The sequence below is a fragment of the Bufo bufo genome, chromosome 6 (assembly GCF_905171765.1).
Source record: "Bufo bufo chromosome 6, aBufBuf1.1, whole genome shotgun sequence".
Lineage (NCBI taxonomy): Eukaryota > Metazoa > Chordata > Amphibia > Anura > Bufonidae > Bufo > Bufo bufo.
In genome coordinates this window covers 180,853,563-180,880,508 of record NC_053394.1, presented here as the reverse complement: position 1 = coordinate 180,880,508, position 26,946 = coordinate 180,853,563, and positions in this window count along the sequence as shown.

Sequence of the window (26,946 nt, the reverse complement as noted above, 5' to 3'; positions counted from 1 at the left end):
ATACTGCCCTGGCATTCTAGGAGCCCAAATGTGTGGTAAGTAGTTTGAAATCAAAATGTGTAGAAAATGGCCGGTGAAATCCGAAAGGTGCTCTTTGGAATGTGGGCCCCTTTGCCCACCTAGGCTGCAAAAAAGTGTCACACATGTGGTATCTCCGTACTCAGGAGAAGTTGGGCAATGTGTTTTGGGGTGTCATTTTACATATACCCTTGCTGGGTGAGAGAAATATCTTGGCAAAAGACAACTTTTCCCATTTTTTTATACAAAGTTGGCATTTGACCAAGATATTTATCTCACCCAGCATGGGTATATGTAAAATGACACCCCAAAACACATTGCCCAACTTCTCCTGAGTACGGAGATACCACATGTGTGACACTTTTTTGCAGCCTAGGTGGGCAAAGGGGCCCACATTCCAAAGAGCACCTTTCAGATTTCACCGGCCATTTTTTACAGATTTTGATTTCAAACTACTTACCACACATTTGGGCCCCTAGAATGCCAGGGCAGTATAACTAACCCACAAGTGACCCCATTTTGGAAAGAAGACACCCCAAGGTATTTGCTGATGGGCATAGTGAGTTCATGGAAGTTTTTCTTTTTTGTCACAAGTTAGTGGAATATGAGACTTTGTAATAAAAAATAAAAAAAATAAAAATCATCATTTTCCACTAACTTGTGACAAAAAATAAAAACTTCCATGAACTCACTATGCCCATCAGCGAATACCTTAGGGTGTCTACTTTCTGAAATGGGGTCATTTGTGGGGTGTTTGTACTGTCTGGGCATTGTAGAACCTCAGGAAACATGACAGGTGCTCAGAAAGTCAGAGCTGCTTCAAAAAGCGGAAATTCACATTTTTGTACCATAGTTTGTAAACGCTATAACTTTTACCCAAAGTACCATAGTTTGTAAACGCTATAACTTTTACCCAAACCATTTTTTTTTACCCAAACATTTTTTTTTTATCAAAGACATGTAGAACAATAAATTTAGAGAAAAATTTATATATGGATGTCATTTTTTTTTACAAAATTTTACACCTGAAAGTGAAAAATGTAATTTTTTGGCAAAAAAATCGTTAAATTTCGATTAATAACAAAAAAAGTAAAAATGTCAAGGAGGTAAAATTCATTTGGGTGGTAAGTTGCATGACCGAGCAATAAACGGTGAAAGTACTGTAGGTCAGAAGTGTAAAAAGTGGCCTGGTCATTCAGGGTGTTTAAGCTATAGGGGCTGAGGTGGTTAAAGGGACTGTGACAGTGTCATAGATATTTTCAACTGTTGTTTTATAAGTAATCAGTATTACCCTCCTCAGGACCGCCGTACGCAGGATTGCGTCCTGGCGGCGGCCCTGTTATTCCTCCTGGACGCGCCGGCGCGTCCTCTCGCGAGACGCGAGATTTCGGGCAGAGCCGGCCCGCACATGCGCAGTGCGGGCCGGGAATCGTTACATCAGAAGTTCGTCACCAGCCTGCCAGCCAATGATCATCGCTGGCAGGTTGGTGACTTTTAAAAAATCAAATCAGAAGCCATTTAACACCTTATATTTATAAATATAAGGTGTTAAATGGCTTCTGTGCTCCTCTGCTGGTCCTTTTCGTCGGCTGGTCCCAGCAGAGGAGCACACATCACTGTGAGTACACACCAAACACTACACTTAGCCCCAGATCACCCCCATCACCCCAATTAACCCCTTGATCACCCCTGTCAATCACTAGTAAAAGGGAAAAAAGTAATCAGTGTAAACTGTCACATTTTTTTTTCACTAGTATTGACGGTTAGGTTTTAGGTTAGTTTAGGCCCTTTTGTTAGGTAGTTAGCGTTGGTTAGCTCCCAGCCCACCGCACCGCAGTCACTGATTTGCTGATTAGCGTATCGCTAATCAGCATTGGTACTTTTATAGTATCTGTAAGTGATCAGAACTGATCACAGTCAGATCTATAATAGTATTAGTGTCACCTTAGTTCGCCCTCCACCCAAAATGCAGTGTTTGCCCGATCAGGCCTGATCGGTCGCCCACACGTGCGTTCACCCACGCCCGCCCCGCCGCAGTGACAAAATTATTATTATTTTTTTATCACAATAACTTTACAAGCGCTGCGGCGATAAAAAAAATCAGTTTTGATATTTTTTATCAATCGCAGCGGCTTCTGGTACTTCGCTAGCCTCCCATTTGTAAGACAGGCTCGCTTTTTTTCTTGGGTAGTCTCAGGGAATACCCCCTAAATTTAGTTGACCAAATGGCAAATAAGGGGTATTCTTCTGAAGAGGCCTACAGGATTCTGACCCAGTCGGATGAGGAATGGGAACCCTCATCTGACGAATCCAGCGGGTCAGAATACGAACCTGTAGAAAACAGTGGCAGTCTGACCCAAAGTTCGGACGATGAGGTTGAGGTCCCTGATACCACCAGGCGTACCCGGCCCCGTGTTGCTAGACCACAGGTTGCGCAGGATCCGCTTCAAGGGCAGCAGAGTGGGGCTGGCGCTGTCGAATTACATGGTGAGGCATACACCAGCAGCGCAGCCCATCCTGGACCTAGTACCAGCACTGCCGTAGAACATGGTGAAGTGGCGAGCACCAGAAGGGCAGTTGAAGCTAGTACGGTGGCACGTGCATTAGTTCCCCCGTCGCAGCAACCGCACAGACAGGCCAGTAGAGCCCCCTTTCACCGCCCAGTCTGGAGTTCAGGTTGAGACAGCTCAGATCGGATCGGCACTGGGGTTTTTTGAGCTGTTCTTGACTGCGGAGCTCTTGGACTTAGTCGTGGCAGAAACAAATCGGTATGCCACTCAATTTATAGCCGCCAACCCGGGAAGCTTTTATGCCCAGTCTTTCCAAATTTTTAATTTTTCTGGGCCTTCTCCTCAACATGGACCTGACAAAAAAGCATGAATTGCGGTCATATTGGTCCACAAACCCAATTCATTACATGCCCATGTTCTCTGCTGCCATGTCCAGGACACGATTTGAGACCATCCTGCGTTTCCTGCACTTTAGCGACAACAACACCTCTCGTCCCAGAGGCCACCCAGCTTTTGACCGGCTCCACAAAATTCAGCCCCTCATAGACCACTTTAACACCAGATTTATATACCCCTGAGCAGAACATCTGCATAGACGAGTCCCTTATACATTTTACCGGGCGCCTTGTCTTCAAACAATACATCCCAAGCAAGCGCGCCCGGTATGGGGTCAAATTGTATAAGCTCTGTGAAAGGGCCACAGGCTATATGCACAAATTTCGAGTCTATGAGGGTAAAGATCAGACCCTAGAGCCGGTCGGTTGCCCTGACTACCTGGGGAGCAGTGGGAAGACAGTCTGGGACTTGGTGTCACCCAGGGGCGTACATAGAAATCACTGGGCCCCATAGCAAAAATCTGAATTGGGCCCCTTAACCCCACCCACTACCCACAATGGCCCCTCCCACTTCCTGACCTGGCTCCTCCCATGCCACACCCCCATTAAATAAATTTATACATGACCTACAGAAACTGTTAGGGATAAACATTTTTATTTTATTATTAACCAACTTTGTTGCAGTAACGTATAAAATGTACATGTATTTTCCAATAAGGATTTTTGCCATATGGGGAATATATATATTTTTTTTTCATACAATGGGCGTGTCACTTGCCAGGCTTGCCAGAGTGGGCACAGGACAGTGGACACAGATGGGCCATGTCACTTGCCAGGCTTTAGCAGAGTGGGCACAGGACAATGGACAATATGTATGCCAATACAACTGAGCGAGTGCAGGGCAGGAGCGCATACACATCACTCCTCCTGCCTCTGTCCACTGTGCTAAAGCCGGACGTAAGCCATCCCTCACATCTTAACCCCTTTGCTACCTGCGCCATTTTGTCATCACTTCTCTTACCTCAAACCCCTTTAACTCCTTGCTGCTGATGCTGAGTGTGCACATATGTGCATGTGTTTGTGTGTGTGTGTGTGTGTGGGGGAGGGCGGTTTGGCTGGTTGGTGAAATATCATTTGGTGGCTATGTGCACACTCAGCATTAACAGCAAAGAGTTAGAGGGGTTAATATCCATCCAACACCGCCTAATGCCCTCCAAAATGCCCGGGGGGGGGGGGGGGGGTGTTAGGAAGGAGTAGGTGTAGGAGGAAAGCACACTGTCCTCTATGAGCCCCCCCCAACCCCTAATGCCCCCCAAAAATCTCAGGACAGTGTGCTTTCTTCCTACTTCTCCCCCATGGGCATTTTGGAGCTCATAGAGGACAACAGGACTCACTGGAGTGGGATTGAAGCATGTCCCACCCTGTCCTGGCTGTCCCCCTCCCCACCCCTCCTCTCTCTTGCTGCCTGGCCTGTCAGGCTGTCAGTGTCTGACAATATGACATTATCATACCTAGTCTCTGCAGTGCTGACTGAGTCTGCTCTAAGTCTCACTCGTCTCAGGCAGCCAGGCAGGCAGTGACACGGCAGCCTTCAGTTTCAGGACGAACCGTTCAGGTCAGGGACAGATCACACTCACAGGGTGCTTCTTCGTCTCCTCAGGCACAGCCACACTGGCGACGGCCGACGGCAAACTGATTGTCCCGCCTCCCTTGCGCACACTGGCCAATCAGCAGCTGCCTCAGTCAACAGAGTTGCCTTGTGCTGATTGGCCAGGGGGAGGGGGGGGCGGAGATTGCGGAAGAAGAGTTTTGCCATATGGGGAAGAAAAGCAGCATAGCCGCATGTCATGAGTGGGCGGGGCCAAATAGTGTGGGCGGGGCCAAATAGTGTGGGCGGGGCCTTTCTCTGCGCTCCGGGCCCCCCAGTGCCACGGGCCCCATAGCGATGGCGTGGTCTGCCTCTATGGGCGGTACGCCACTGGTGTCACCCTTATTTGGCAAGGGGTACCATCTTTATGTGGACAATTTTTACACAAGTGTGCCCCTCTTCAGGCATTTGTTTTTAGAACAGATTGTCTGCTGTGGCACCACGCAACCTAGTCGCCGGGGCTTCCCCCAATGGCTCGTTACCACCTGTCTTGCAAGGGGGGAGAGGGCTGCCTTGTGTAATGAAGAAATGGAGAGACAAGCGTGACGTTTACATGCTCTTCTCCATTCACGCAGACACGACAATCCAAATAGAACGAGCAACCCGTGTCATTGAAAAGCCCCTCTCGGTCCACGACTATAATTTGCTCATGGGAGGGGTTGACTTCAATGACCAGATGTTGGCTCCTTATTTACTTTCCCGCAGGACCAGACACTGGTATAAGAAGGTGTCTGTATATTTAATTCAATTGGCGATGTACAATAGTTTTGTTCTCTACAGTAAGGCGGGGGGAACAAGATCGTTCCTCAAATTTCAGGAAGAGATCATCGAGAACCGTGGCCCCAACCACCAGTGTAGTGAGCCGTTTACATGAGCGACATTTCCCCAGTGTCGTTGCTGGTACCTCAAACCAACCGCCACCCCGAAAAAAATGTTGTGTCTGTAGCAGGAGTGGAATAAGGCGTGTCACCCGCTATTTCTGTCCTGACTGCCCTGACCACCCTGCCCTATGCTTAGGGGAGTGTTTCCGGAAGTACCACACACAGGTACACTTAGCATAGGGATTGCGTTACACAGGACAGGCACACAGGGCTCTTAGGGCCCTTTCACTCACAGCTGCTGCAAACCTCTCCTTTCCCCTGGGACAAAGTGCATAATGTACTTCGCCACATCTCTGGGCGATTTGCGCTTTGCACATTGTCCCATGGGGAAGGAGAGGTTTGTCCTATAAAAGATAAAAAATAAATAAAAAAATCACAGGTAAGCAAAAAAGTTAATGTTCAAAAAGTTTTTAAAAGTTAATGTTCTGTGTCAAATGTTATAAAGTTTATGTTAATAAATTTATTGCGTTGCATTTTTTTTGTTTTTTTTTACCTTCTGGGTGGACCAACCGATAAACCAGCTGCAGCACTGATGTGCATTCTGACAGAAGCATTACGCTGCTGTCAGATTACACAAAAGTCGGTGTATGCGGCGCTGCAAGACGAGATTTCTCCTCTGCAGTAAAAAAGATACGTTTGCCGAGGCTTATGAGCTGAGGGGCGGTGTTCATATGCTTTGGCAAACACTTTGTATATTAAAAAAATTATAATCCCGCCAATGATTTATTCATCCACATCGATTGATGTGAATGGAGAAATTGGGTTTGCCAGGGCATACGGGCTGAGTGGGTTTGGATGTTGGGTGGAGCTCCTATGTCCTGGCAGACGCCTTTCCCCTCCTTTTTTTTTTTTGGCAGAGATTTTTTCATCCACATTGATCGATGCGAATGAAGAAATCTGTGCCGTTCATTTTTTCTTTCAGCCCAGAGGCTGAACGAAAAAAAAAAATCTCATTACCCGTATGCTCAATATAAGGAGAATAGCAGAAACTCCTAATGCTGGCCATACATGTAATGATTGCGGAGACCCTCAAATGCCAGGGCAGTACAAACACCCCACAAATGACCCCATTTTGGAAAAAAGACACCCCAAGGTATTTGCTGAGGGCCATATTGAGTCCATGAAAGATTGAACTTTTTGTCCCAAGTTAGCGGAAAGGGAGACTTTGTGAGAAAAAACAAAAAAAAATCTATTTCCGCTAACTTGTGGCAAAAAAAAAATCTTCTATGAACTCGCCATGCCCCTCAGGGAATACCTTGGGGTGTCTTTTTTTCCAAAATGGGGTCACATGTGGGGTATTTATACTGCCCTGGCATTTTAGGGGCCCTAATGCGTGAGAAGTAGTTTGAAATCCAAATGTGTTAAAAATGCCCTGTGAAATCCTAAAGGTGCTCTTTAGAATTTGGGCCCCTTTGCCCACCTAGGCTGCAAAAAAGTGTCACACATCTGGTATCGTCGTACTCAGGAGAAGTAGGGCAATGTGTTTTGGGGTGTCTTTTTACATTTACCCATGCTGGATGAGATAAATATCTCTGTCAAATGACAACTTTGTATAAAAAAAATGGGAAAAGTTGTCATTTAGAGAGATATTTCTCTCACCCAGCATGGGTATATGTAAAAAGACACCCAAAACACATTGCCCTACTTCTCCTGAGTATGGCGATACCACATGTGTGACACTTTTTTCCAGCCTAGGTGGGCAAAGGGGCCTAAATTCTAAAGAGCACCTTTAGGATTTCACAGGGCATTTTTTACACATTTGGATTTCAAACTACAGGGTGGGCCATTTATATGGATACACCTTAATAAAATGGGAATGGTTGGTGATATTAACTTCCTGTTTGTGGCACATTAGTATATGTGAGGGGGGAAACTTTTCAAGATGGTGGTGACCATGGCGGCCATTTTGAAGTCAGCCATTTTGAATCCAACTTTTGTTTTTTCAATAGGAAGAGGGTCATGTGACACATCAAACTTATTGGGAATTTCACAAGAAAAACAATGGTGTGCTTGGTTTTAACATAACTTTATTCTTTTATGAGTTATTTACAAGTTTCTGACCACTTATAAAATGTGTTCAATGTGCTGCCCATTGTGTTGGATTGTCAATGCAACCCTCTTCTCCCACTCTTCACACACTGATAGCAACACCGCAGGAGAAATGCTAGCACAGGCTTCCAGTATCCGTAGTTTCAGGTGCTGCACATCTCGTATCTTCACAGCATAGACGATTGCCTTCAGATGATACGAGATGTGCAGCACCTGAAACTACGGATACTGGAAGCCTGTGCTAGCATTTCTCCTGCGGTGTTGCTATCAGTGTGTGAAGAGTGGGAGAAAAGGGTTGCATTGACAATCCAACACAATGGGCAGCACATTGAACACATTTTGTAAGTGGTCAGAAACTTGTAAATAACTCATGAAAGAATAAAGTTACGTGGGGGCGTGGCCTGGACGTCTGCAGAGATGGCGGCGTGATTCCTGAGCTCGGCTGCTCTTGCTCCTAAATCGGGCCAAATTCGCTTACAGCGGCGCGTCACATGGGGAAAAAGTTACCCCTAAAGAAGCCCACTACCCACCCGTTCTCCCAAGGGGAAAGAACCCTGGATACCTACCTTACCCGCGGCTCCCAGCTTCCGTCTTCCCAGAGCGGCCTCCTCCAACGGTCAGTCACAGGCGCCATTACAGTGCCGGCGGCTCCTGCCTTCTCTGTCACGGCAGGTGAGCACAGCGACGCGATAGCAGGGGAACCTTCTCTTTGCCCCCTGGCTGTGGATTTTGTGCCGGTTCGGCCCATAGACGCCCCTGACCTGGGCCTGGAGTCCCCTAGCTGGTTACAGGGCTCCCAGTGTATAACCACCAACATGCCGCCCAAAACGGCACCTAAGCAGGCCAGACAGCCTGCGGCTACGCCGGCACGCCACCGAGAGTGGGGAGACAGCCCTGATATTGAGGCAGACACAGCTTCTGTCCCTTTGCACCCCCCTGAAGAAATAAATGTTTGGAGCCAACGTACAGCTTCTGGGGATGAGAATGGAGATGATCCCCCTTGTGCCACCCAAGATATGAAATCTCTGCAGCAAGCATTACAGCAGATGCCCACAAAAGAGGATTTTAAAGTAATGGTGGCCGGGCTGCATGATGCCTTTAAAGCCGAAATTTCCTCTCTAAGAGTGGACTTTCAGCAAGTGTCTGCTCGTGTAGATCAAATTGAATCGGAGCATGATGACACGAGAAGATATGTGTCCAAATTACAGTCTATTATAGCCACTCAATCCCAAGCTATTAAAGAGAATACTAATCATCTGGAAGATCTGGACAACAGAGGACGCCGTAATAATATACGGGTTAGGGGTCTGCTGGAATTGGAATCTGATGAGGACTTGGACATTATATTGAACGAACTGTTTAATCTGATTTTGGCGCCCCAAACACCGCTGGCCATTAAACTTGATAGGGCCCACAGAGCGCTTAGGCCGAAAAATACTACGTCACAACCACGAGATGTGATCTGTTGCCTACATGACTTCCACCTGAAAGAATCCATTATGGCCAAAGCGCTCACCTTACGTACGATCTCTTTTAACCACTTAAGGACCACAGGTTTATACCCCCCTAAAGACCAGGCCCTTTTTTACAAATCGGCACTCCACAACTTTAGCGGTTTATTGCTCGGTCATGCAACTTACCACCCAAATGAATTTTACCTCCTTTTCTTCTCACTAATAGAGCTTTCATTTAGTGGTATTTCATTGCTGCTGACATTTTTACTTTTTTTGTTATTAATTGAAATTTAATGATTTTTTTGCAAAAAAATGACATTTTTCACTTTCAGTTGCAAAATTTTGCAAAAAAAAACGACATCCATATATAAATTTTTCTCTAAATTTATTGTTCTACATGTCTTTGATAAAAAAAAAAAATGTTTGGGTAAAAAAAAAAATGGTTTGGGTAAAAGTTATAGCGTTTACAAACTATGGTACAAAAATGTGAATTTCCGCTTTTTGAAGCAGCTCTGACTTTCTGAGCACCTGTCATGTTTCCTGAGGTTCTACAATGCCCAGACAGTACAAACACCCCACAAATGACCCCATTTCGGAAAGTAGACACCCTAAGGTATTCGCTGATGGGCATAGTGAGTTCATAGAACTTTTTATTTTTTGTCACAAGTTAGCGGAAAATGATGATTTTTTTTTTTGATTTTTTTTTTCTTACAAAGTCTCATATTCCACTAACTTGTGACAAAAAATAAAAACTTCCATGAACTCACTATGCCCATCAGCGAATACCTTGGGGTGTCTTCTTTCCAAAATGGGGTCACTTGTGGGGTAGTTATACTGCCCTGGCATTCTAGGGGCCCAAATGTGTGGTAAGGAGTTTGAAATCAAATTCTGTAAAAAATGACCAGTGAAATCCGAAAGGTGCTCTTTGGAATATGGGCCCCTTTGCCCACCTAGGCTGCAAAAAAGTGTCACACATCTGGTATCTCCGTATTCAGGAGAAGTTGGGGAATGTGTTTTGGGGTGTCATTTTACATATACCCATGCTGGGTGAGATAAATATCTTGGTCAAATGCCAACTTTGTATAAAAAAATGGGAAAAGTTGGCATTTGACCAAGATATTTATCTCACCCAGCATGGGTATATGTAAAAAGACACCCCAAAACACATTCCTCAACTTCTCCTGAATACGGAGATACCAGATGTGTGACACTTTTTTGCAGCCTAGGTGGGCAAAGGGGCCCATATTCCAAAGAGCACCTTTCGGATTTCACTGGTCATTTTTAACAGAATTTGATTTCAAACTCCTTACCACACATTTGGGCCCCTAGAATGCCAGGGTAGTATAACTACCCCACAAGTGACCCCATTATGGAAAGAAGACACCCCAAGGTATTCCGTGAGGGGCATGGCGAGTTCCTAGAATTTTTTATTTTTTGTCACAAGTTAGTGGAAAATGATGATTTTTATTTTTTTTTTCTTACAAAGTCTCATATTCCACTAACTTGTGACAAAAAATAAAAACTTCCATGAACTCACTATGCCCATCAGCGAATACCTTGGGGTGTCTTCTTTCCAAAATGGGGTCACTTGTGGGGTAGTTATACTGCCCTGGCATTCTAGGGGCCCAAATGTGTGGTAAGGAGTTTGAAATCAAATTCTGTAAAAAATGACCGGTGAAATCCGAAAGGTGCTCTTGGAATATGGGCCCCTTTGCCCAACTAGGCTGCAAAAAAGTGCCACACATGTGGTATCGCCGTACTCAGGAGAAGTTGGGGAATGTGTTTTGGGGTGTCATTTTACATATACCCATGCTGGGTGAGATAAATATCTTGGTCAAATGCCAACTTTGTATAAAAAAATGGGAAAAGTTGTCTTTTGCCAAGATATTTCTCTCACCCAGCATGGGTATATGTAAAATGACACCCCAAAACACATTCCCCAACTTCTCCTGAGTACGGAGATACCAGATGTGTGACACTTTTTTGCAGCCTAGGTGGGCAAAGGGGCCCATATTCCAAAGAGCACCTTTCGGATTTCACTGGTCATTTTTTACACATTTTGATTTCAAACTTCTTACCACACATTTGGGCCCCTAGAATGCCAGGGCAGTATAACTACCCCACAAGTGACCCCATTTTGGAAAGAAGACACCCCCAGGTATTTCGTGATGGGCATAGTGAGTTCATGGAAGTTTTTATTTTTTGTCACAAGTTAGTGGAATATGAGACTTTGTAAGGAAAAAAAAAAAATAAATCATAATTTTCCGCTAACTTGTGACAAAAAATATAAAATTCTAGGAACTCGCCATGCCCCTCACGGAATACCTTGGGGTGTCTTCTTTCCAAAATGGGGTCACTTGTGGGGTAGTTATACTGCCCTGGCATTTTCCAGGGGCCCTAATGTGTGGTAAGTAGGTAAATGACCTGTGAAATCCTAAAGGTGCTCTTTGGAATGTGGGCCCCTTTTCCCACCTAGGCTGCAAAAAAGTGTCACACATGTGGTATCGCCGTATTCAGGAGAAGTTGGGCAATGTGTTTTGGGGTGTCTTTTTACATATACTCATGCTAGGTGAGAGAAATATCTCAGCAAAAGACAACTTTTCCCATTTTTTTATACAAAGTTGGCATTTAACCAAGATATTTATCTCACCCAGCATGGGTATATGTAAAATGACACCCCAAAACACATTGCCCAACTTCTCCTGAGTACGGCGATACCAGATGTGTGACACTTTTTTGCAGCCTAGATGCGCAAAGGGGCCCACATTCCTTTTATGAGGGCATTTTTAGACATTTGGATCCCAGACTTCTTCTCACGCTTTAGGGCCCCTAGAATGCCAGGGCAGTATAAATACCCCACATGTGACCCCATTTTGGAAAGAAGACACCCCAAGGTATTCAATGAGGGGCATGGCGAGTTCATAGAAATTTTTTTTTTTTTGGCACAAGTTAGCGGAAATTGTTTTTTTTTATTTTTTTCTCACAAAGTCTCCCTTTCCGCTAACTTGGGACAAAAATTTCAATCGTTCATGGACTCAATATGCCCCTCACGGAATACCTTGGGGTGTCTTCTTTCCGAAATGGGGTCACATGTGGGGTATTTATACTGCCCTGGCATTCTAGGGGCCCTAAAGCGTGAGAAGAAGTCTGGAATATAAATCTCTAAAAAATTTTACGCATTTGGATTCCGTGAGGGATATGGTGAGTTCATGTGAGATTTTATTTTTTGACACAAGTTAGTGGAATATGAGACTTTGTAAGAAAAAAAAAAATAATTCCGCTAACTTGGGCCAAAAAAAATGTCTGAATGGAGCCTGACAGGGGGGTGAGCAATGACAGGGAGGTGATCAATGACAGGGGGGTGATCAATGACAGGGGGGTGATCAGGGAGTCTATATGGGGTGATCACCCCCCTGTCATTGATCACCCCCCTATAAGGCTCCAGGGAGACGCCTGTATGTGTTTTGCGGATCCGATCCATCTATCAGTGGATCCGTAAAAATCATGCGGACGTCTGAATGAAGCTTTACAGGGGGGGTGATCAATGACAGGGGGGTAATCAATGACAGGGGGGTGATCAGGGAGTCTATATGGGGTGATCACCACAGTCATTGATCACGCCCCTGTAAGGCTCCATTCAGACGTCCGTATGCGTTTTGTGGATCCGATCCATCTATCAGTGGATCCGTAAAAATCATGCGGACATCTGAATGGAGCTTTACAGGGGGGTAATCAATGACAGGGGGGTGATCAGGGAGTCTATATGGGGTGATCACCACAGTCATTGATCACGCCCCTGTAAGGCTCCATTCAGACGTCCATTTGCGTTTTGCGGATCCGATCCATCTATCAGTGGAACCGTAAAAATCATGCGGACGTCTGAATGGAGCTTTACAGGGGGGTGATCAATGACAGGGGGGTAATCAATGACAGGGGGGTGATCAGGGAGTCTATATGGGTGATCACCACAGTCATTGATCACGCCCCTGTAAGGCTCCATTCAGACGTCCATATGCGTTTTGCGGATCCGATCCATCTATCAGTGGATCCGTAAAAATCATGCCGACGTCTGAATAGAGCTTTACAGGGGGGTGATCAATGACAGGGGGGTAATCAATGACAGGGGGGTGATCAGGGAGTCTATATGGGGTGATCACCACAGTCATTGATCACGCCCCTGTAAGGCTCCATTCAGACGTCCGTATGCGTTTTGCGGATCCGATCCATCTATCAGTGGATCCGTAAAAATCATGCGGACATCTGAATGGAGCTTTACAGGGGGGTAATCAATGACAGGGGGGTGATCAGGGAGTCTATATGGGGTGATCACCACAGTCATTGATCACGCCCCTGTAAGGCTCCATTCAGACGTCCGTATGCGTTTTGCGGATCCGATCCATCTATCAGTGGATCCGTAAAAATCATGCGGACGTCTGAATAGAGCTTTACAGGGGGGTAATCAATGACAGGGGGATAATCAATGACAGGGGGGTGATCAGGGAGTCTATATGGGGTGATCAAGGGTGAATAAGTGACGGGGGGGGGGTGTAGTGTAGTGGTGCTTGGTGCAACATATTACTGAGCTACCTGTGTCCTCTGGTGGTCGATCCAAACAAAGGGGACCACCAGAGGACCAGGTAGCAGGTATATTAGACGCTGTTATCAAAACAGCGTCTGATATACCTTTCAGGGGTTAAAAAAAACACATCTCCAGCCTGCCAGCGAACGATCGCCGCTGGCAGGCTGGAGATCCACTCTCTTACCTTCCGTTCCTGTGAGCGCGCGCGCCTGTGTGCGCGCGTTCACAGGAAATCTCGGCTCACGCGAGATGACGCCAATCGGCGTTAGCGTAGCCTGGGGGAGCCGCCGCAATGACGCCTTTCGGCGTTACAGTTGCGGCAAGTAGTTAAAGGTTCAAGTGTCCACCTATACCAGGACTTATCTTGGCTGACCCTACAGAAAAGGAGAAACCTTCAACCTCTCTTAGCATGTTTGAAAGATCTCAAAATCCCATACCGTTGGGGCTTTCCCTTTGCCTTGATTGCTACGAAGAATGGCAAGTCCTCTGTATTGCGCACACACGCGGACCTATCCCGTTTTTGTTCCTCTTTGGGCCTTAACACTCCGGTCCTTGATAATTGGGAGATCCCAGACCCTCCCACAGCTCCTGCTCCATCATGGCACACAGTCCAGCGGAAAAGAAACCGACCTCCATCCCAACCGGGAGCATCTGGATCTCCCCTTCGTGACGCGCCTCCTTGAAAGTTTATTTTTGAGGGATTGAACCCCTCTGAGGCCTTCAGATGACTATTTTTTATTTTATTTTTCTCAAGAAATTTTTATTGTCAAAATTGAATAATAAATGACAGCAAATATATTGTGGACGCAGCCACTCACAAGTTCTCAAAACATATAAGCTTGATATTTGGTGGACGCAGCCACCACTTTGGTAGATTGACCAAATTTTTATTAATGTAGAAAGTCCTATGGCACCCGCTCGGGTGCTGCCAACATAGAACTTAGGGTAACAATAAGAAAGGAACCATAACATTAGTTCAGTAAGTTACCAATAAGGTAAGTCATGAGGGGAGGAAAAGGGAAAAGAAAAGAAAATGAGAGAGATGGTGATGTTGAAAAACATCAATGGACCTATAGTTTCCTACATAAGTTAAGCCAAATCAGGCTACACCAGTGACATAATCAAGAGGCTAGTAAAGGAAATTGATTACTGAGGCATAGGGAATTTAGCCAGCCAAGGGGACCAAGAAGTATAGAAAAATTTTAACCTGTTCGTTCTTTGGGCCCATAAATGTTCAAATATGACATTTGTGGAGATCCGTTCTGTTAGTTCATTCATGGAAGGGCTCTTAGACGATTTCCAATGCTTAGCAATCAATAATTTGGCCGTTAATAAAATATGACACATTAAAGGTCTAAATTGTGGGGGGATTGTGTCGATATCCAATGATAGAAGTGCCATAGCTGGGGATAACATCAGATTTAGTCCTAGGACATCTTCTATTAATCTATTAATTTCTACCCAGAAGGGACGGAGTCTATCACAATCCCAGAATATATGAATCAAATTACCAGGCCTCACTTGGCACCTCCAACATGTATTTTCAGTGTTAGGATAAAATCTGGCTAGTTTGACTGGGGTGAAGTACCAACGTGTTAGAAGTTTTAAATACCCTTCCACCAGGTTAGAGCTCCTTGTGGCTTTATGCGTAGTTCTAATCGCAATCTGCCATTTAGCCAGAGGAAAAGAGAGTTTGAGATCCCTTTCCCAATTTAGTAAATGTGCTTTTTTTGTAAAATGCTCATCTTTTATCATAATTTTATATAAAGCCTTTGTAGGCACCTGTGAAATTCCTTGTGGGCCAGGTACGGTATTGAGAAGAATTATTGGGCTATTGACTTCTCTTTTAGGCCCTTTAGCTAGAAAATGGGTTATTCTAGTGAACTGGTAGCCATAAGAGTCCGGTAGGTTATATGAAGTTTTCAGACTTGTAAAAGACTTAATGGCATCTCCAGCATAGAAATCATTTAGTACCTGTAACCCAGCTTTCCGCCATCCGCTCACCGAGAAGTCTGGCATATAATATTGCAGGATCTCTATAGGGATCTGCAAGGTTTTCAACGGTAGTGTAGGCGCAGCCTTCTGTAGCATTAGTTTCCATGTTTGAATAGTAGCTTTCATTGTCGGTGCCGTGGGTAGCGGAAATTTCTTATCTTTTGCATGTAATAAAAGAAGTGAACGGAGAGATTTCCCCTTGTCAAGATCTATTTCTATCTGCTTCCAGCTTGGATATTGCTCTGTACTAAACCAAAGTTTTAGCTGTTTGAAGATAAAGGAGTTGTAATAACCCTGAAGATTAGGGACACCTAGACCTCCATGAGACCTGTGATTATAAAGTATAGATGACTATTTTTTGAGCAGCAGCTCTTAGAATTAGTGCAATTGTTTTCATTGCATTGTTTCTCTCTTTTTTTAATCTATTTTGTCTCAGGTATTCCCTGAGTTACCATTCTGGCCTCGCCTGTTATGGCGTCCAGTCAGGTCCCTACCAACAGGACTCTATTTGTTGCCCTCTCTCTTTCCCTCACTCTAGATCTTGAGGTGAGACAGATGTGGGCTTTATTTTTCATTTTTGCTCACGTTATATTGAGTCTTGACTGGGTGATCACACCCATTGTTCAGAATTGTATATCATGTTCTTTGTCGTATATGTTGTCCTTTGTCTTTCCCTTTTCCCTTATGTCTCTTCCTCCTAGGTTCCTTATTGATGTTGCACTGAGATGAGTTTCAGTATATGGAGAAGGATGCTCATTAGGGGGTCCCTCTCTGGTCATTGGCAAGTATTGTTACACCACATACACTCATGATTAAGTGCATTTCCTTGAACGTTAAAGGTCTCAACTCTAACGCAAAGCGACGTCTAGCTCTCACTGAATGTAAATCTCAAAGGGCAGACGTTGTTTTCCTGCAGGAGACGCATTTTGACAGAGAGGGCTCCTTTAAGTTTGCGGCCAGATCCTATCCACGAATATATTCAGCCAGTGCTGACACAAAAACTGCTGGGGTTGCTATTCTTTTATCTACTACATGTCCTATACAAGTTGAATCCACACAGATTGATGGTCATGGTAGATATGTAATACTCCAGGCCTCCCTCCACGGTGCTCCACTTATTTTATGCAATATTTATGCCCCAAATTTGAACCAGATCCCATTCCTGAAGAGGGTTTTTCGGGAACTGGAAGAATATTTGCCGGCAGCGCTTGTTATAGGCGGAGATTTTAATGCTGCTTTTTCAGAGTATTGGGATAGATTGACCCTCGGAAATGCACCACCGTCTAGAGCCCAGCGGAAATTATCACGCCTCTTTAGAAAGCTCATTAGACAATATGCTCTGTATGATCTGTGGAGGGTCAATAATCCTTCGGCTAGGACATATTCGTTTTATTCCCACCCTCACAGGACTCATACTCGTATAGATTATTTCTTTGGGAATACACCTGCCCTTAGGATGTTGACAGATGCTGAATTAGGAAATATCACGTGGTCAGACCACGCGCCAATCTCTGTCACGTTTAATCCAAGGGGTGCTCGTCCTAGGGTATGCCACTGGCGACTTAATGAATCTTTATTAACTAAATTGCCGACTAGATAGGAATTGGGAAGTTCCTTGGAGGAATATTTTGCCTTTAATCAACCCTCAGCCCCGTCTGTAGCTATACTGTGGGAAGCACATAAGGCCATTTTCAGAGGCAAGTGTATTAGTGTAAGCACTAGATTGAAAAGGGATTACAATCTCCGTTAAAATAACACCCTTGCCCAATTAAAACAATTAGAAGCCCGTTTAGGGACTCATCGCTCCTGTCACTTGCTACGGCGTATAGTACTTCTCCATGCTCGATTACGTGAAATGGCTTTTGAAAAAACTGGTAAACTCCTATTGTACTCGCGTCAACGGTTTTATATGTGGGGGAATAAATCGCACACTATCTTAGCCCGTCAGTTGCGGGAGTCAACCGCGACTACTACTACTCCAATGTCCCTGAGAACGAGCAGTGGAGACGAGCGATACTTGACCAATTTCAGCAATACTATGCTTCTTTATACTCCCTTACACCACAGACACCCTCCGACCCAGTTGATCGCCAGACACTATTTGACTCTTTTTTGGCTCAAAGTAGTATACCCAAACTATCATCAGAAGCAGGGTCTGCGCTTAATGCCCAGATCACGACTGAGGAGATTCAAGGTGTAATTTCCCAGTTACCTAATGGCAAGTCACCTGGGCCGGATGGGTTACCCTATTCTTACTACAAGACTTTTTCATCTCTTCTCATACCCCATTTATGTAAGCTTTTTAACTCATTCTTACATGGTTCAGCTATACCAGAAACCATGCTTCATTCCCATATAATTCTCATTCCGAAACCGGAAAGAGACCCCCTAGATTGCGCAAATTACCGCCCTATTGCTCTTCTAAATTCTGATTTGAAAATATTCACCAAGCTATTGGCAGATAGGTTGGCGTATTGGCTCCCGCGATTGATACACTCAGATCAGGTTGGCTTTGTGAGGGGTCGGCAGGGTGGGGATAACACGAGAAGACTTATCAATCTGATAGATATTGTCAATAGGAAACATCAACAGGCATTATTATTGAGCCTAGACGCTGAAAAAGCGTTTGATCGCTTAAGCTGGCCGTTTATGTTTTCCACCCTGCAGGCCTTTGGATTCTCTGGTCCCTTTCTCTCAGCCCTCCACTCATTATATAGCCATCCTACAGCGACAATTAAATTACCATATGCAAACTCAGCTCCTTTCCCGATTAAAAACGGCACCAGGCAGGCATGTCCGCTTTCCCCTCTCCTGTTTGTGCTTTGCATTGAACCCTTAGCCGCAGAAGTCAGGTCCCACCCGGATATTCATGGAATCATCGGTTAACCAAGTTGAATATAAGATATCATTATTTGCAGATGATGTTCTGCTTACTTTATCAGACCTACATATTACTCTGCCCAACTTATTTGGTTTGTTAACACTGTATAGTCGGCTTTCCGGATATAAGATTAACTCCTCGAAAACAGAAGCCCTTCCCTTAAACTTACCAGCGGCTGTATTAGCTACGTTACGGTCTAACTATCGTTTCCGTTGGCAAGATGCTGCCTTGCGTTATTTAGGTGTGAATCTAGCGGCAACGTATTCTTCTATATACTCCCATAATTTCCCCGCCCTTTTTCAAGAACTTAAGCGTCTGATGGCTAAATGGATGTCTCTTCCCATATCCATGTTTGGCCGCATAGCGGCAGTTAAAATGTCCATTTTGCCAAAACTGCTCTACCTATTTGAGACCCTCTCGGTACATGTACCAAGGACGGAACTACGGGCATTGCAGGCTGGTATATTTAAATTCATATGGAATGGGAAGAGGCATAGGATAGCTAGTAGTACCCTTATGGCCCTGAAATCTCAAGGGGGGTTGGCAGTTCCAGACATTACCAAATATTATTGGGCCATGCATCTTAGACGGATACCAGCATGGTCTAAACTCTATGCCTATTCCAGGTGGATGGAAATTGAAAAATTGTGGATTGCTCCGATACATCCTAACTCTTTGTTGTGGTCCCCAATTCCCCAGGTTCAATTACCAGAATTATTAGGACCAATGTTACATACGTACAAAATATGGCAAAATTGTAAACACCGTTTCTCCCTGGTTTCCGAGAAATCCTCCATGACATCTTTTCTATTTACACCGCTTTTCAATGCTGGATCAAAAGTCTCCTTTTTTAAACTTTGGTTTTCCAAGAAAATGTTTAGGTTTGCGGATATGATTGATTATAGAACACTACAATTACTTTCATTTGATGAGCTTAGAAGTTCTAGGTCACTTACGGAAGTTACTAGATATCAGTACTTACAAATCCAGCATTTATTCACTACATTGTTTCACTCAAAACAGGTATCTGTCCCCACGTCTTTTGAGAAGACATGTAAGCTCTCGGAGTCTACTAATGGTCTTATATCTGAAATATATGTGCTCCTCTCCTCCCCGGCCTCTCCTGCATCTGTCCGTCATTCATACATGTCTAAGTGGGAATCGCTCTTACACCGTTCTATTTCAGTAGATGATTGGAAGATAATTTGGCAGAGAGCTGCGATGACGTCAACGTGTGAGTGAGAGAACACTTACAAAATAATGATGTTTTGGTACCACACCCCACAGTTATTACATAAGTTTAACCCTGATGTTTCGGATCGTTGTTGGAGATGCAACACGGAGGAGGGATCACATATTCATATCTTCTGGGAATGCCAGATTCTAACCGCATTCTGGATTATGGTACAGGAAGTTCTATACAGCTTGTTTGAAATAAGATTTCCCTTAGACCCTTACATATATTTGCTGAATATTCCACACATACCTTTGAAGAAACACCTATTAAAGTTAATGTTATACATCTTGACTGCGGCTAGACGTTTGCTGGCAAGATTCTGGAAAAGGATAGATTGCCCATCACGGGCTGAACTCATAAATAGTGTATTAGAAGTCAGACGCCTCGAACATATGTCGGCTACATTGCTTGCCTCGGTGGACAAATTTGACCGGGTTTGGAAGCAATGGGACATGGTGTTTGATGTCTCAAACTGAATGAATCTACACCTTACCTTACCTATCCTAACCCTAATGTGTCAAGTCTTGTCATTCCCCTTTGTATGTCCGAATCCTTCTTATAGTAAATTTTGTATAACTCTACATAGTTAAAGCGAAAAATAGAAACTTTGTTACTTTAGTAGCCTGTAGGCTTTTATTACAGTACTACTCACCTATGACCATTGTGTATGTACTTTCTCAGACTTATTCAATGTAGAGATATACATACACAAAAATATGATGTATGCAAATTTTTTCTTTGCTGTTCAAATGACTTCAGTTATATCTTTGTATCAGGAATAATGTACTCCAAAATCATGCTTTTTTTTGTATGTACATGTTTATTCTTGGAAAAAATCATCAATAAAAAGACAATTGATAAAAAAAAATAAAGTTACATTACAACCAAGCACACCATTGTTTTTCTTGTGAAATTCCCAATAAGTTTGATGTGTCAAATGACCCTCTTCCTATTGAAAAAACAAAAGTTGGATTCAAAATGGCCGACTTCAAAATGGCCGCCATGGTCACCACCCATCTTGAAAAGTTTCCCCCCTCACATATACTAATGTGCCACAAACAGGAAGTTAATATCACCAACCATTCCCATTTTATTAAGGTGTATCCATATAAATGGCCCACCCTGTACTTCTCACGCATTAGGGCCCCTAAAATGCCAGGGCAGTATAAATACCCCACAAATGACCCCATTTTGGAAAGAAGACACCCCAAGGTATTTCGTGATGGGCATAGTGAGTTCATGGAAGTTTTTATTTTTTGTCACAAGTTAGTGGAATATGAGACTTTGTAAGAAAAAAATAAAAATAAAATAATCATCATTTTCCGCTAACTTGTGACAAAAAATAAAAACTTCTATGAACTCACTATGCCCATCAGCGAATACCTTAGGGTGTCTACTTTCCGAAATGGGGTATTTGTGGGGTGTTTCTACTGTCTGGCCATTGTAGAACCTCAGGAAACATGACAGGTGCTCAGAAAGTCAGAGCTGCTTCAAAATGCGGAAATTCACATTTTTGTACCATAGTTTGTAAACGCTATAACTTTTGCGCAAACCAATAAATATACGCTTATTGCATTTTTTTATATCAAAAACATGTAGAACAATAAATTTAGAGAAAAATTTATATAGAAATGTAGTTTTATTTGAAAAATTTTACAACTGAAAGTGAAAAATGTCATTTTTTTGCAAAAATTTCGGTCAATTTCGATTAATAACAAAAAAAAGTAAAAATGTCAGCAGCAATGAAATACCACCAAATGAAAGCTCTATTAGTGAGAAGAAAAGGAGGTAAAATTCATTTGGGTGGTAAGTTGTATGACCGAGCAATAAACCGTGAAAGTAGTGTAGTGCAGAATTGTAAAAAGTGGTCTGGTCATTAAGGGGGTTTAAGCTAGGGGAGCTGAGGAGGTTAATGACATGTATGTATGTAATCTATAATTTTTAGATGGCTATTAAATGTATTTTACTGTGAGTAAACCAGATTTATTTTTACTTATTTTAATGCCTAACTAAAGTATATATGAAGACACCACCTCCACATCAACCCCTGTTGACCTAATAGATGCACAGGGACCTAATGGGAGGAGCTGGCATTTGGAAATATAAATTTTGTAACCCGCAACAGTTCCAAAGTATTGGAAGATATCCAGTACATCAGCCAACTGTTCGGAGGGATCATCCAGGAATAGTAACATGTCATCAGGGAGGCACGCCAATTTTATCTATTTAAATACCTTTGTATCTATCCATCTCCAAAAGACATCTATCCAAGAGCTCCAGCACCAAACTGAATGAAAGAGAAATAAGGGGGCAACCCTGGCGGGTGCCCTTCTGTAAATCTATTGACGCAGACAGAAATCCTGGGGTATACACTGTTACTGTAAAGTCTTTTTGGCGTCAATCAATAACAAAGCTGGGTTCTCCCAGGCACGACCCTGGCTAATGGCATCATAAACAGCCATGATAGTTCTAAGATTTGTAACTGCTGACTTCCCTTTAACAAAGCCAACCTGGTGCTATCCAACAATACCTGGCAGCAAAAAAGAGCCAATCTGTTCATCATTATTTTTGAGAATACTTTTAGGTCTTGGTTCATCAATTATATGGGTCTATAAGACCGTAGGTCTTGAATGTCTTTCCCTAGTTTTGGTAATACTTTAATGTATGCAGTATGTCCTGAAGTCATAAGGGAATGACCTTGCAAACTATGATTGAACAACTCCACATACACTGGGCCAATCTCAGTTCAGAAGAAATCTCCAGTTAAACCATCAGGTCCCGGGGTCTTGCCATTTGCAGTAATTTTATCACTTTCACCAGTGATGGAGCTGTTCAACAATGTGCTGATTGTCTGTATTACTAGGAAGATACACATTACCAAGAAATTTTCTGCCCTTCTCCAAATCCATCTGTCCCTGTGTATTAAAAAAAAGCTTGGTATAAAATAAGACGTAAAATTTATATTTTTGGGGTCTGAATGAATAAACCCATCTTGAGCTCTCAATTTTGTAATATGTCATTGGACTAGCCAGCATCCTGCCCACCATCCTTTGAGCGTTGCTGCATTAAATTATAGCTATTTTTTGCATTGATCCAATTGCATTTATTAGTTTCAGTGGGAGTACTCTGAAAAGTGGTGTATAAGCTCCGTAATATAGTAGCATGATTCAAGAAATCATCCCATAGCTTCTTTTTCTTAGCTGTCACATATGAGATTATACACCCTCTAAGTACTGCTTTTGCAGTATCCCAGAAAAGGTTTGTGTTTTTTTTAATGTTATTGTGTTAACCGTCTGATATTCTCACCTCCAACCTTTCAAAAGAGCACAGAATTCATATCCCCTCCTATGATTAGATTCCTATTCTGACTGCCCAAGAGTTACCCTCAAAAACCTTCATTGGCATTATTAGGGGTGTATACATTGATCAAACAGTATCTTCTCCCTGCACTGTCAATATGCAATGTAAGCAGTCATCCTACAGAGTCATGTTCACTAGTAGTGATCTGGTATGTTAATCTTTTATGCAGAAACACAAATCCTTTCTTCTCCTGCAAATGCATTTCTTGCAGCATAGCACTGTCCGCCTTCAGGTGTTTAAGATGATGGAAACACCCTTCACATTCCAAGTAACAATCCTCATAATATGCCTCGTGCTTGAAGGCCTAACCTGTGGTTCGTCGATTGAAAATGGCTCCCTTTCCAGTGGTCATACAAACCTCGTAAATAAACATTAATCCTAACTTCCCCCATTAAACAACACTGAAAAAGTCCCCTGGTAAAAGAAAAGAACATTGCCCATGGAGAAATTGAGTATGGACCTTTCCTCTTTAGGATAACAGGTCTCGGCCATCCCATAACCCCGCCACTCTGTTGTTTTCTGGGTAATCCAAATCAATGCCCCACTCTTCATTGAAATTTCCCTAAAAGCCCAGGGCTCGTGGCAGCTTTGTAGTAAAAATTTGGTGCAGCTCTTTGGGAAGGATAGTCTCTGGGCTTCCTATAATCCAGAGATTATTCCGCCTCAGCGGTTTTCCAAATCATCTCATTTTTCTTGTAATGCCTGTTTAGTTTTTAGTAAACTACTTTTTACCATTTGCAGACGGCTCTCCATGTCAGTTATCCGGTTCATATGTGTCTCCACCTCTGTCTGTAAGCTCACCAAGTTGGCTGTTATTGTGGCCTCCAATGAGGATTTAATGTCCGGGGCCAACATCTTGTTCACTTCCACAGCCATCTTTTTAGAGGACACTAAGTCCAGGCAGCAAAGTATCTACTTCATACTCCTCCTCCCTCATGATTGGGGCCAAAGCAGGTATATTTGCTTTCCCATTGCACATAGTTTGCAGTGGTTCCGCTTCTTGGTAGTGCGCTGGAGTAAAGAATTTTGTACAGGTATCCCAGGATGGCTCAGGAACTTCTCCATAAGCTTGCTAGGCACTGTATGGAAAGAAGCAGTGTATCACACCTTTAGTATTCAAGGAAGCGCTGAGGGACACTCGATAAAAGCAGTAGAGAGCTTGGACCTCTGCCCTGCACGTCCTCACATGTATGCCCTGGAACCAGAAGTCCCCATTGTGTGTTTAAATACCATCTGCCCCCGATAAGGGACAATTTTTGGAAGCTTTCTCATAAGAAAAAGTGCAACGGTGCAGTGTGTTTTTAAACATGCTGTTTATTAACACCGTCACACATATGTTTACCCATAGCTACAGTATGCTAGTGTCACTCTGACATTATTTGCTATTGCTGTCATTGTGTTCAAGAGCTTAAACGGAGGCGATGGGGGGAGAAAGAGCAAAAGGTTGTAAAAGAAATTAACAAAAAAGTCCCAAGAGACTAGATGGTGTTTTTTTACAAATTTTTAGGGCAATTGAAGCAACTTCGATTTGTGAAAAATCGATTTAGGTACGAACAGAACTTTTTATAAAATTTGCCAAATCCAACACAAAGCAAATTTTAAGTTCACTCTCTTCTAATGTTAAACCCCTAGTGATGTGATGGCTAACCACTGGCACTCCAGCTATGGTAAAACTCCCAGGATGCAGACTTGCTTGGCGGTTCCATAAAACTCCGTAGAAATGAATGGAGCAGTTTGGGAATAGCAGTTTCTCCACCGCTGGAGTACCAGAGATTAGCCATCACTGCCCTAGTGCATATTCAGTTATCATATCGTGCATGATGTTTTGTATTTTTTTCTGGGGAGTAGCATTCATGTGCACCTTTTGCCCCACCTATCCCACAGGTGACCTTGATTAGGTGGTACATATAGCTGTGCAAGCTCCTTCTCTCATCGGTTGCTTGGTGCACATAGAGGTGACTAGGAGCAGCACACTATATGTGCAGGCTCTTTTCTCCTGAATATAGATGCCCAATGGCATAGGTAGGTTTGGAGTAGGACCTGCCTGACTGAGACCACCTTGGTGCGGGTAGGCGGGCATAGATGTGTTTTGATTAAAATATTTTGGCTGAGCGTCTCAAATTTTATCATATCAGAGTGAAGGCTTAGTACATACTGTATATAATGTTTGCATCTATTGTGTTACTGCATTATTTTCCATTATTTTTCCCTAAAACCCTAGTGCACCCTAAACTATAGTACCCCTTTGTATACCATAATATATGCTAAACGCCTATTGTGACATATAGTACATTAACCCCCTAGTGCAATCTATTAACTATTGCAGTGTTTCCCAACCAGTGTGCCTCCAGCTGTTGCAAAACTACAACTCCCAGCATGCCCGGACAGCCTTTGGGGGAGGGTGGAAAAATGAACTTTCTTTTTTTTTTTTTTTTTACTTTTTTTTTATTTACTTACAGAGTTGCGCGGTCACGGGGGCTGATGTGACATAGGGGGGGTGATTTGACATGGTGGGGGAGAAATGTGACATGGAGCATGATGGCTTACATGGGGGGCTGATGGCTGACATGGGGGGCTTATGGCTGATATGGGGGGCTTATGGCTGATATGGGGGGGCTAATGGCTGACATGGGGGCAAGATGGCTGACATGGGGGCATGATGGCTGACATGGGGGTCTGATCTGAGGTCTGATTAACATTAAGGGTCTGATTGCTGGTTTGACCCGAGGTGTAATGGAAAATATTTTTTTCTTATTATCCTCCTTTAAAACCTAGGTGCGTCTTAGAGGGTGAAAAATACGGTCCTCAAACCAGCGATTGTCTGAAGCAGAGAGAAGATACCAGGACCACACAGAGAAGAAGCCAGCTGCTGCAGACGGGACCAGGGCCAGGTGAACTGCGAGGTGGGGGGCGCCAAAATGTTCGCTTGTGTTGGCAAAATTTTTTGCACCGGCCCTGGTTCTACCCGTAGAGCTGTTAAGTCTGAACACTCCAGTTTCAAAATCTTTTGTTTTAGTCCCGTTATTTCTTTTGCCTTTCCTTTATTGGAATGAACGGAGAGGGATATGAATTCACCTCTTATATGTGATTTATGAGCCTCCCAAAGAGTCTGCAGAGAGACCTCATTATTGTCATTTATCTCAAAGAACTCTTCTAAATATCTCCTAATCTTTCGAACATTTTGAGGGGGTTTTAGTAATAAATCATTTAATCTCCAGGAACGGAAGCTTGGGGGAGAAGAAGGTATTGTATATACCAATTCTATCTGAGAATGATCCGATAGAACTTGAGACAGTATGGACGAAGATTGGCAATTTAGAATTTGATTGGTGGGTAAGAATATGTACTTGATTCTTTGGTAGGAATTATGAGGGGCAGAGTAGTGGGAGAAGTCTTTGACCGAGGGATTTAAAGCTCTCCAGGAGTCAGACATGTTTAACCACTTCCCATCTGGGCCATTTGCCCCTTTCCTGACCAGGCCTAATTTTGCAAAACTGACATATCTCACTTTATGTGGTAATAACTTTGGAACGACTTTACTTATCCAAGTCATTCAGAGATTGTTTTCTCGTGACACATTGTACTTCATGATAGTCATAAATTTGAGTCAATATATTTCACCTTTATTTATGAAAAAATCCCAAATTTACCAAAAATTTTGAAAAATTTGCAATTTTCTAAATTTCTATTTCTCTGCTTTTAAAACAGAAAGGGATACCTCATAAAATATTTATTACTTAACATTCCCCATATGTCTACTTTATGTTGGCATCATTTTGGAAATGTCATTAAATTTTTTTAGGACGTTAGAAGGCTTAGAAGTTTAGAAGCAATTCTTCAAATTTTTAAGAAAATTGCCAAAACCCACTTTTTAAGGACCAGTTCAGGTCTGAAGTCACTTTGTGGGGCCTTGTTGAGGAAGGGTTGAGGCGTATGCATATATACCCATACATGCATGCAGACAAGTGCGTGCGTGTATGGTATATATGCATACAGTGA